Source organism: Adiantum capillus-veneris, chromosome 20, assembly GCF_014529385.1.
Source record: "Adiantum capillus-veneris isolate H3 chromosome 20, ASM1452938v2, whole genome shotgun sequence".
Classification (NCBI taxonomy): Eukaryota; Viridiplantae; Streptophyta; class Polypodiopsida; order Polypodiales; family Pteridaceae; genus Adiantum; species Adiantum capillus-veneris.
Genome location: NC_140950.1, coordinates 34,506,982 through 34,520,164, shown reverse-complemented (window position 1 = coordinate 34,520,164; position 13,183 = coordinate 34,506,982).

Genomic DNA, 13,183 nt, shown 5'->3' with positions numbered 1-13,183 from the left:
GATGGAATTCTACTTTTGTGCATCAGCCTAGAGGAACAAACTAGCTACCTAAATCAAGATCGTACAATAGTAGTTGGGATCTATTTTGCAGTAGACAAAACCTTGAGAAGACTTAAGTGGCTAGGGTTTACTAGCTAAACATGAAACAAGATTTCATGCCTATGTAGACAATTACTACCAATGCAAAAAGTGAGAAACTATACCACATACTACCTTATTCCAAATATCTATTACACCTAAGTGGAGCACACATTTGGTGTACTTGACAAATAGGAAATTTCTTGAAGATATGAGTAAATGTTGGCAAAGATCAATTGAAACAGAGGCTAATCATCCAAAATCTGCATTGACAAAAGGAAAGGACCAACTAGGACTATGTGTTAATGGAGACAAATATATTTTGATTTTGATATATGCATATGCAGGTCTAGCAGGGGGTCATCTCTCCAATGAGACCATAGCTAGAGAAATTTTGACGGTTGGAATATGGTACCAACTCTATTTGCAGATGATAAAGAATTTGTTAGAAGATGTGACTCTAGCTAAAGAGCTAAAATGCTAACTAGACTAGACAGTGTGCCATTGCGACTTGTGATGGAAGCAAGTTAATTTGCTAAGTGGGATATTGACATTGTGATTCCTATACATTCACTTGCTTATAAGACTTAGGCACAATATATTATTGTAGCCACATATTAATTAACCAAGTATGTTGAAGCAAGGGCCACTAGAAAGAATGATGCACGTGGAGAGATGGATCATGCTCTCCAATGCACCAAGGTGCAAGCCTGGCTATGGTGGATAGAGCCTTAGCTTTCACCATGGTGTTATCACTTTTCCTACTAAAAAAAGACACTTTTGTGGCTTGAAGAAGCTTATCAACTATTTAGTTGTCTAAACAAAAGACCCTCTCAAGAAAATACGTCCAACACTTAATATGAGTTGATAGAAAATGTTGAGAAAATAAATCAAGGGTTGAAGTTGTCTTTTCATGGCCATCTCTAAGGACTAATTTAGTAAAATGTATATAATTTTACTAAATTGACTCAAAAGACTCAAACTTCTTTGAAAAATCACTCAATAGCTATGTAATGAGCCTATCACACTTCTATGTTGCTTACATAAAGATTGGCAACATTCTCGCCCAAGTTAAGTAGTGAATTCCAATAAATTCTCTTTTTCAAAAAGTAAAAATTTTATATTTTTTTGGATTTTCAACTCAAATATGATTCTCAAAGTCTCAAACACACCCGAGCAAGATGCTCAAGAAGTTTTTATGTCATATGCAAAAGTTATGCTTAAAGTACTAGAATCTAGGCAGTGGCTCCATCCACTTTTGTGTCCATCACAAGACTAGTGCTAGGGTTAGGGAAGAGTGAATTGGGTTAGGTTATTCCAAGGGCAAGAGAATAAGGCTAGAGTATAGAGACAGTGAATAAATCTCATAGTGAAACTGATTGATTAGAGAATAGTCTCTTAGATACACTTAGTGCTTTACATCCATTGGCTTGAGAAGTTGCACTCTCTTCTCATTGGACCTTCTCAATATTTATCCATCCTAGTTTTCTAGGGGGCCTTTCCATTTGGTGCCACAAGCGTGGACTTACCCTAACAATCGCCCCCTTAGGCCAAGCTTGGGGCAAAATACAAAGTTTTGTTTTGTCATAAAATACTCCTAGGTTACAGGACTCAACTACCTTGATTCAACATGATGGTTCAATATGATACATCATCATGGTTCAATGCCTCATGATTCATCATTGAGGTTCTCTACTGGATTCATCACTATGGTTCACAAATGAGACTAAAAGTACATTATCTAATAATTGAGGGTATTACGTCATTCATGTCATGGTTTTTGATTCATTAATGAAAAAGGGTTTTCAATGTTGCTAAGATGTCAAGATCAACATGTACGACTCCTAGATTACTACCACCGACAATCATTATCATTGGCACGCCTTGGTGGATATGCATATCTTTGCCAACAATACTATAGTTGTACCACATTGAGATGGTCTACCTACCAAAGTGATGGAACACTTGTCTACTCACCTCACTCACTACTAATTCACAGTAGTCTGTTGTACTAGTTTCCTTTTATGTTGCATTTTCCCTTATGTTTTATAGGCCTTTTATCTTGAGATAGTCAAGAAGAAGAAGTATACTCTTTTGCCTCCATCTTTGTGTGTGTGTGTGTGTGTGTGTGCGTGCGCGCACGCGTACGTGCTTGCAAGAGCTCAATCTCTCTCCTTCTCTATCTTTTGACATGGTATAAGATCATGGCTGTGTCTGAGGAGCTTGGAACAACAGGCAAGAGCAGCTTAGGAAGCGACCTCTCTATTCCCAAGAGCCATTATCAAAAATCTATGATTAAGTAATTTCTTTTGGAGATTGTGCATCTCATGGATCTTTGTCTAGTCCTTTGGACTGAGACTGTGCATCCGAAATTCCATTTTAAATGCGTTTCGATCCTCGTTTTGGAGTTAGAGTGTGTTCACATGTAGAACCACTAAGGTTCAAAATTATGCAGACCTGCATATTGGTGGTGCAAAAAGATTTGGTTTGGTTGTGCATATGGAGATTTTTGTTATAGGTGGTAACTGACTATTTTTAGGAGGCTAGTTAGAAACTTGGTGAAGGGTTGGAAACATGTTGTCCAACAACAATGGGCTTAACAAGATTGTCAATAAGAAGCTAGACTCAACAACTTTCATGCTTGGAAGTTCATATGACCAATTTCCTTATGGGTAAAGGTTATTGGGACTACATTTATGGAAAGCACAAGACAACACCATCGTTAGTGGAGGAAGGTACAAGTGCTACAAAATAAAGACGTTTAAAGATTAGAAGCAGGGAGCTCAAAAGATCTTGTAGTGGATTTATGTGAGTGTGCAGGACACTATGATTGGGCATATACAAGATGCTCATACCCCTAAGGAGGCTTGGTACACATTACTATCATTAGACATGACCAACACAAAGGCAAGGAAACTGCAATTGAAGATTGAGCTGAATATTGTGTAGAAGAAAAACCTATCCATCAATGGCTATTCACTAAAGATAAAGAATATATGTGAGTCACTTGCATTGATTGACGTTACAATCAAGGATGATAATAAAGTAGAAGTCTATCTGCAAGATTGGGTTCCAGAATACAAAAATTTAAAAACTGGTATCCATCTTTGAGAGAGAATTCCCTCATTTATAAATTTTGTGTCCTTATTAATTGTGGAAGAAAAAGAACTTGAGGAAGAATCTTCTATGCAGGGTAAAAACAATTATAAACATGTATTTTTCAACAACAGAGGAATAGATGGGAGGACATTGAATAGGTCATGGATGAGGACAAGGAAAAGGAAACCATCAAGCACAACAATAGAACAATACTTAGGGTCATAGCATAGGTGGTCGAGGAAACTTTCAATGCTGGGGGAGTTTAAGAGGTCATGGAAATGGGCAACAAAATAATACACATCAACACAAAAATGTAGAATGTTGGGGAAGACACGGTCACTCTTGGGGAGTGCATCTTTAAGCAGCGATTCATATAACGTGTGTTCAAAGGGTATTAAAAAAACCCCTTTACCTACATGCTTAAGGTAATAAAATAACCCCTATTTCTTTAAAAAGTTATGGGTTTTTCTCTAAAATCAATTAAAAAACCACTTTTGTTAATATATTCCTATTAAATTTTAAAATTTTGACAATTAAAAACCCCATTCATTTGAACTCATGTGGTAACTTACATGTTTAAGTGGTGAACCCCCCGAGTGGTCACTTTGAACGTTATTGTCTAGACATGTATGAGGCAACAGAAAAATTATGCAACCACTAACAAAAATTTAGATGAGCCTATAAGATGCTATTTGTGGTATAGTGCATGCTGAATGTTGCAAAATCCAATGATAATACCTAGTATGTGGATTTAAGTGCATCAAATCAGGAAATGCAGACTTTACAAAGTCCTAGTTATGTAAAAACTAGGGATGATATTGTACATCCCATTATGCATACAGGAAATGTGTCATTGTCTATGATGGATGGTAAAGTGAAGTACCTAGTTCATGTACAGTATGTACCCAACATCAAAAAGAATTTGGTATCTGTTGGGAAAATGGTTGACTAGGGTTTGCAAGTCAGGTATAACTCTAATGGTCTCTTTGTCAAAGAGCATAGAAGAATGGAAGGCTGGTTGCACACGGAAAGAAATTAGGTAGAATGTTTACTTTATATGTAAACATGTCCACAGTGAATGCTTCCATGTTTGCATGAGGTGTAGATGTTGTTCCAAATATTGAGGTTCAGCACAAACGTATTGGTCATGTAAATTTGCAAAGGCTAAAGATAATGCAAACTAAGAGATCGTTATAGGTATACCAACATTCAAAGTTGCTGAAATGAAACAAGTTTGTGAAGCTTGTCAATTTAAAAAGCAGGCAAAGCATCCTTTTCTCATGATAATCATATAAGAAGGAATGCATTGGATTTAGTGCATATAGACGTATGGAGTCCGACAAAGACTACATCTATGGGTGGATATAGATACTATGTGAGTTTCTTTGATGATCATATAACGAAGTTATGGGGTCTATTTCATGAAGCACAAAAGTGATGTATTGATGCACTTTCAGGATTTCAAAGTTACTGTTGAAAACAAATTGGAAAACATATAAAGTGCCTAAGGTTAGATGGAGGTAGAAATTACTTCTCCAATTATTTCAATGGTTTTTTGAAAAAGCATGGAATTTAGAGGAATATTTCATGCAAGTATACTCCACAACAAAATAGTGTTGCTGAGCAAAAGAATAAGCACATTATAGAAATTTCTAGAACGTTAATGAATGAGAAGAACATGCCTCATTGTTACAGGATTGAGGTTGTTGCTATAGGTGTTTACATTATGAGCAAGACCCCTGCTGATGTAGTAGATGATATGACACTTGAAGAGAAGTTGAGTGGTGAAAAAGTAAATGTATCAGATTTTTTAAAGTGTGCAGATGTATTTCTTATGTGCATGTGCTGGATGAGCTAAGAAGTAAGTGTTAAAAACTGAGTCAATGTCACTTAACAGAAGCTTCTAAAGGCCGAAGATGTACAAATGCTCATCGAAGATCAACATGAAGAAGCAATAAAGATTGGAGTTACACATTTTTCACATTTTCCCAAAATGGTCATGTATTGTAAATTACCGATATATTTCACCCCATTGTATTATTTTAATGTGTTACGAGCTCAATGGGAGTTCCAAGCTGTAAAGAACAGGTCAGTTAGTGTACCTAGGTAGCAGATTCAGTAAGTGGTGGAGTCCTAATGGCCTTGAGCGCCCGGACATTGCATATTTTTACCCTAGGTATATAAGGCAATGTGTAAAAGAAAATTAGGGTTCTCAAGCTCATTTGGTGAGAGCACTCTTTGGTGAGAGCTCTTGAGGTGTGTGGCTATGGAGTCCTTGATCTTCTCCTTGCTCATGTGACTTGGTTAACACTAATCAATGCTTAATTCTCTTTCACTATGTCTCTCTCATGCTTCTTGTGATTGTTAATGATGCTTTGATTAGCTAGATCGTAACTAATTAGTGGTTAATCCCTCTCTAATCTTGGGTGATTTCCCTCTCTTGCTTGTGTGTGCATGTAGGTTTGATTGGAGTGTGGTGCTTGATAGATCTATGCGTGTGTGCTTGTGATTAGTGTGTTGCATGATAGGATTAGTGTTGTGTGCGTCTTGCAATCGTTAGTGTGTGTGATTGGGTTGATTTGAGGTGAAGGGAAGTGGATGTGGAGATTGCACATCATTGTGGCTTAGCTCCTCCATAGGCTGAGAATCTCACCTCATAGAGTTAACCATTCGTATTGCCATGATTAGCTCACTAACCATGTAAGTGTTTCCATGCCCTAGCTGGGTAAGCTCATCCCTCCGGATTGATAATTTTGTTGGTCATTGGAGCTATGCAAAGATGGAACACCCATCATTTGGCACCGTTGCCAAGGACGATGGCCTACTCTAGTGTAATTGTGTCATAATGGGATGCGTTTTCTCACTAATTTCACTTGTGTGTTTATGGTTTGTGTGCATGAAGCAATGTGTTCATTATTTCCTAATTTGTCACTGTATCTTGCCAATTGTGTGTTTACACACTCTAATTTCACACTAATCCCTTGCTAATTTCACTAATTTTGCTAACTTACACACTAATTTTCTACGAAGGATTGGAGTTTTCAACCGTTCAATCGATCTTCATTGTAAAGGTAATCAAGGTGGTATTCTCAACCTCCCTAGAATCTAAACATGTGTAGAATTGTGTAGAGATTCCACTATGATGCAAAGATTCCACTATGATGCAATGTAATGTCAATGCCATGTTGTTGGAATGCAATGTTGATGCTATGTTGCTTTGAAAAATTTTGGATTGTTCATTTTCATGCCGTCGTAATGCCGATTTTTTTAAGATTTGGTGGCGTATGAAATTGATAAGTTTAATTGTTAATTGGTGAATGTGCGTCACTATATGTGTGCCTAATTGATCTAATTGCATGCTTGAATGATCAATTGTAAGTGTGTGTGCATTTTAATTGAGTGTGTGTATGCTTAATTTTAGGTGTGTGTGCACTATTTTGCCCTTGACTGTGCACCTAAAAATCAATGTGTGATTAATGATTTTCAATTGTGATGATTGATTTGTGTTGTGGTCATGCCCAACTAGATATTTGTGAAATCAAATTGCAATTCCGACAAGATTTACCCTTTTGTGTGCGCACCTAAAGATTGGTGAAAACTACCAATTATTAGTGTGTGTGTGTGTGTGTGTGTGTGTACCTAAAAGGTGCTTAATGTGCATGATTAATTCAATTTTTGATTGCATATTTGATGTGCATAATGGTTAATTTCTGTATTTTTGAGCTCAAAACCAAGAATTTACACATTCCAAATGCGTCAAATTTTGACCTAATTTTGTCGATTTTAGTGCCTAGTTTGGATTTTATCGATTTTAGTGCTTAGTTTGGGTTTTATTGATCAAATTATTTGGCAATTTAATTGATGTGCTCTTTGTGATTTTATTTGGCTACACTAATCCCCTATGTGTGGAGAATTTTCAGATTTTTTTTGGGTATTTTTAAGACAATTTTAGTAATTTTTTGCTAATTTTTGCTTCATTTGTAAAAAATTTATATTGTGTGATCTTTATGAACTGTTTTGAATGCGTGTTTACGGCTTGCTTTCGAGCACGATAGGGCTTTCATTTGGCAAATTTTGAGCGTTTTACTATTTTCGGGATCGAGTTGATGATTTTGTCGAATCTGGCCTTTTTGGTAACAAAACTGCTATTTTTTGGTGTACTTTTGCATCTCAAATGTGTTCGATTGTCATTGGCGATGATTTTCTAAGATTTCTAGAATTTTTTGGGGATTTTTTTGGCAATTTTTTGGATTTTCGGGTATTTTTAGCGTTTCGACTAATTTTTGGCCTATTTTTGGACGATTAAGAAAATTAAATAATAAGAAAAACAATTTTCGAGCTCGACGCCCTTGCCTTGTGGCGCATAAAATTTCCTCGTCGGTGGATAGATCTTTACATTGCTTTATTTTATTTCATTTAATAATATACTAAAAAATCGCAAAAATAAACAAATAAATTTAAGAAAAAGGAAAAAAGGGTTTTAAAAACTCACATAAAAATCAAAAAATCAAATAAAACCATTAAAAATAAAACACAAATAAATAAAACACGAAAAAATAAAAATAAAAAAATAGAAAAAAATAAAAACAATTTCAAAAGTAAAAATTGTAATAAAAAATCAAAAAAACGTTTAGAAAATTACAAAAAATTTGAAAAAGTCACGCACAAAAAAAAATAAATACCTCATTAAAAATTCATTAAAAAATCAAAAGATTCATAGATAAATCACCAAAAACTGTAGAAAATTCATAAAAAATCATTAAAAAATCAAAAATTTATTTGATAAGTCAAAAAAATATAAAAAAATTTCATCAAAGCTCAAAGAAAATCCTTTATTAAAAAAATCATAATTTTATTGAAAAAATCCCTGTAAATCAAAAATTTCATAAAACCTTCATAAAAATTAACAAATTTGAAAAAAAATTAGAAAATTCACAAAAAATCAAAACTCTTCCAAAAAAATCATAAAATATCAATAAAACTAGTTTTAAAAAAAATCCAAATTTCACTAAAAATAATATAAATAAAAAGAGAGTCGTCGAAAAAGCCAAAAAGAGATAGAAAAGCAAAAAAACAAAGCCAGAAGAGCCGCACACCGAGCAAACATCACAAAAGCAAGCAAGTCAAAAAAAGCAAAGCCGAGAAAATTACACCGCGGAAAGCGAATCAGATCAGCCGAAAGAAGCGAGCAAAAAGACATATTCAAAGTCATTTGAGAGGCAGGCAAACTTCAAAATTTAGCACGCTAGAAATTAGCAAGTACAAGCAATTGCATTGCAAATTGGATTCCAATTGGACGAACAGGGGCACAAATCACGGTGGACAGCAAATTAGGCTATTCAGGGCCCAAATCAATTTTGAAACTTTCAAGCTAGAGTTAATCAACTCTTGTGAGTCTGAAGAGCGGTCAACTGTAAAAGTTCTTTCACTAAAGCAATTTAATCAAAATCGAGCAACAAAAATTTTGCTAATCGATACTAAAATCTGCTAGGAGACAGTTTTTACAAAACCGGCCAACATGGACTCAAATAGAGCCGAGAATTCAAGTATAGCAGAGCAAGCTAGTAGCAATGACAACGCAGTCACAAGTGCAACAAAGCAGATTTTCTAGCTATATGGCTACAATGGAGATAAAGTCTTATATGCAGATTCAGAAGGCCATAGATACTTGATGAGCAGTAAAAGCAACACAGGAGCCAAGATCCTATTGATCAGAGTAAAGCCGGATTCAAAAAACTCCCATATGTTCACAAACTTCAGTGGAGCCAAGTATTGCAAGCTCAAAGATGAAGTGCAGATAGAGGTGCAAAAAATCAACCCAAGTGTTTATCCAAAAATCTCCACAAGCCAGCAAAACATACATTTGGTGCATATGCAATCAGGATCATTGTACATGGACTACAGTGGTCAGATGTATAGTCGAGAACCAAAATTGCAAGATCCAACAGATCAACCCATAGAAGCCAGTCTAATTGGAGGAAAAAATCAAAGACGATACAAAGGTCAAGATGGAGCAGTCTACAACTTGATGCTCATTGTTTTAAAAGAAGATACCAACAACTTGACAAGCATAGAAGCAGAAACTTCTCAGCTATAGCTTGACATGACAAAACCAATTGAAATACCACCAATCATGGTGTATTGCTCAGATTGTGGGCGAAAAGGCGGACAATTTTCTGAATATTGTTCAAGAAATCTTGACAATAGGGACATATCGATTGCCAACAAGCAAGGTACAGAGAAAATTAAAAATGCAAATCTCGATGTAAGTGCATTTAACTCGTGACTTTTAATGCAATCGATGATTCCGGATTACCATTAGAAGCACCAGCAAAAAAGTTGCAAGTTCAAAATCAGCATAAAGATGCACAGGCACCTAAAAAGCTTAAAATTGATTCTTTGAACAACAAAGTCCTGCATGAATTTGGTCAAGGTGTCCAGATACCACCAAATGTTGAGAAGACTATTAAATTTGCAAATGATTCTGCATCCGCTGCCACAAGTGTGCAATCCCTCACGAGTCTAAGGGACACATCAAACAAAATGTTGTTAGCATTATATGGCACACATAATTCATATGCACACTATGTAGACCAAAAAGGAAAAATGTACAAAAAGGATCAACCAGTGTTTGAACGCCCCACATACCAACTCATAGAAGTGCGTTCAGTGATAGATAAAAAACGATGGTTCATTTTAGAGGAAAGAATCTATTATAGCCCATCCTTTCTAGAGCTGAAGGATATTACCCGAGTGAACCCAAAAATCTGTTCAAAGCCAAACTCTCCTCCATCGGAAATCAAGCTTTGATGTTGTAACCAAACGAGCATATACTTTGACCAAAAGAGTCGTAGATATAGACGAGAGTCTAGCATCTATGATTCCTTGGGTCTTGAAACCACAGAAGCTCATATCATAGGAGACCCATGGGATAGACAATATCAAGGCAAAGATAATGTTATCTACATCTTGACTTGGGGAATAATTTGTCATGTTTCAAGGAGATACATAGGAAACTACACAGAAGGTTTACAGATGCCAAATGTCAACAGTGCTACCCAAAGTGTGCCTTCACAGTCCCAAAAGGTGAGACTAAATCAAAGCCAAACAATTTTGAACTCTTACAATGAAGCAGGATATAGTGATCACCCTAGGAAGGGGGGATTTGTAAATTCATCCGAGCTCATCTTATGTCCTAGGAAATGCTACACCACTTAGAAGCCCTAGAGCCTCTAACCAACATGCCCTTTCAAAGCAGAAACCATTGAAAGATCATATGGTTGTTGGAAGTTTCCAATTGACCTAGGTTCCCTCAGAATCTGCAGACAAATGCCTCTATGAAGATCATCAAGGAAAAAAGTTTCAACTGATCTCCACAAGTCAGAGTCAAAAGCAGGAAAATCCCATAGTGTTCAAATAGTTACATGTGACCAAGCTCACATATGCATATCAAGATGCAAATGGCAATGAATACCAGCAAGTTCGTGACCTTGTACAAACCCCTATAGATGGCCAGATTGAAGTCAAAGACTATATGAAGATGATGCAAAGCCTCAAGATGCTAAAATAAGTAACAAAAAAGTCAAAATCAACGGAAGCTAAAGTTCAAAAGGTTACACAAAGGTCACCACCAAAATCTTCTCTAAAGAGACAGATTCTGCCAGACAATACAATGGATCCTTTACGATCAAAGGTTACTCAGATGCATGCAGATAATGCTCAACAATTACAAGCAAAAAGTTCAATATTAGAGCCAATGGATTCAACATCAATTGAAGCAAGTGATCAAAGCAAAGAAACTGCAGATATAGCTCAACAAAAGGACACAATCACTCCTGAGACGATCAAGTGCAACATTGTTGGTGAAAGCGAAGAAAAGTTGTTAAGTGAAGTAAAGCTAGATTTTCAACTAAACAGGAACCTCATGTCCTTTCCCACTTGGAAAAGATGTGGCCAACCACAGCTAGAAGATGCTCCTGAATTTGTGAGCATATCAGGAAACAAACTAGCAGAATGCAAGCATGATAGCAAAACAATACTAGGTATGCATACAAGTCAAGAAGAAATGGTTGCTACCCTTAGCATCCAATATCATGAAGAGCAGGTAAAGTTTCAAGTGAAGCCTTCAAAAGACATGCATGGAGATGTCATCCTTGGACATCAGTGGTTAGAATGACACAAGGCCTACAAAGAAGATACAATGTTGATACACTCTTGTTCAAGAGGTAGCCAACAAAATTTATAGGTACCGTTAATGCTATATTTAGAGTTGCAGAAGTCACAAGAATCGAAGACAAATCTTGCAGAAAAAGGTAAAGCTAAAGTGGACCCTCCACAGATTAGCAAAGAAGGTGTGACATCGTGTGCCTCCACATCAGAGAACCTTCATGGATCAGCTTCTTCAAGCAAGTAAGGCTTTCAAAACTTCAAGTCAATTACTGACCCAACTAAAACCTCTAAGGAGACACCCAGAAAAACAAAGATATATCAGCCAAAATACTCAAGAAAGAAAAGGAAAGTCAAGAAAGTGTTTGTTTCGAGTAGTTTAGTCAAAGTCAATGATCCAGTTTGGATTAAAGACAGGAACTCAACACAGAAAGACAAACACATAGGATGGATAGCATCACAATGGAGCTTAAAAGAACATGAGTACTATGGAGGTAACATATAGATATGGATACCAAAACTGCAGGCTAGGGCATTTGAAGTAATGTCAAGTCCCTCCCAAGAAAGAAGGCCCAGAAGGTATCAACCTCGGTAATATTCAAGGATACCTAAGAAGCAGGTATATAACAGAACAACTTCAAAAGATGCTAAAGTCTACCACAACTCTTAAGAGGATACAGAAAAAAGATGAATATCAAAGAATCTTCCTCTTAGACAAGGATTTTGCACAAGTTATACAAATATTTGGCTACTAGTTAACCACAAGCCAACTGCATTTGCACTAGACCCGCATGAAGATCTCAAGAGATCAACAAGACGAAGAGTGAAGCAAAGTCAACAATGGAGATACAAATGTCATCAAGAGATTTGGATTCCTAAGTCTTTCAATGAATCAAGTCAAAAGCCAAATGCCGACAGTGAACAGAGGCCTCCAACAACATCAAAGACTTCTTACAACAGGCCCAATCGGAGAATCAAAGAGATAAAGGAGTCTTCATAGTCAAAGAAGGACAACCCAACCAACGCAAATGCAGATTCAAAGATGATAAAATAGGTATGGCAAAAGAAACTTTCAATGTCAATGTGGTCCTTCACTAACCCTCTTTTTGAGGATTCAAGCTTACTTTTACCTGAAGAAATGTTTGTAGTAAGCAGAAGAATGTAAAAAGTCAAGTTGCCAGGGTGCAAAAAGCACTCTTTGGTATAGTCAAAGTCGGGTTGCTAAGTCATAAAATGAGCAAAGCAGTAGTCCCAAAGCTTCATGTCTTTTAACTCTGTGCTAAGAGTTGTAGTTATTAGGCTTACGCTCAAGTTGGAAGAGTTGAGCATATCTAATATCATGTCGCTCCTGCTGGATGAGATGAGCATAAGAGTCAAAGTCTATTAACTTACAATTGGGGGAGTGTCGTAGAGTCCAACACTCACGCATAGTGCACAGTAAGATGAGAGCACATATCCTCGTCAACAAAAACCATTTGTAAAGGGCTGCCAGCTTGCAAATCCATGTCATATGCTTTTATAGCTACACCATCTTTCTGAAGAACCCATCAAAATCTATCTTGCACATCATTTTTTTTTCCATGCATTTCTGTGTATGCATAAATAGGATGTCCCATTACTGGACATATGCATTAGACACTCTTTTTGCTACCACCTATGCACTTTGAGTGGACTACAATAGGAAAACCAATGTTCAATCATGCTACCCTTTCATATTTGCTGCCTTTTTTAATTCCATATCTATCAGCAAATAATCCCTTGAGTGCTTTACTAATATTTTTCATGATAATAAGTAGTCCAATAATGCGCTTATCCCAAAGGAACTTTTTTCACACTGGGT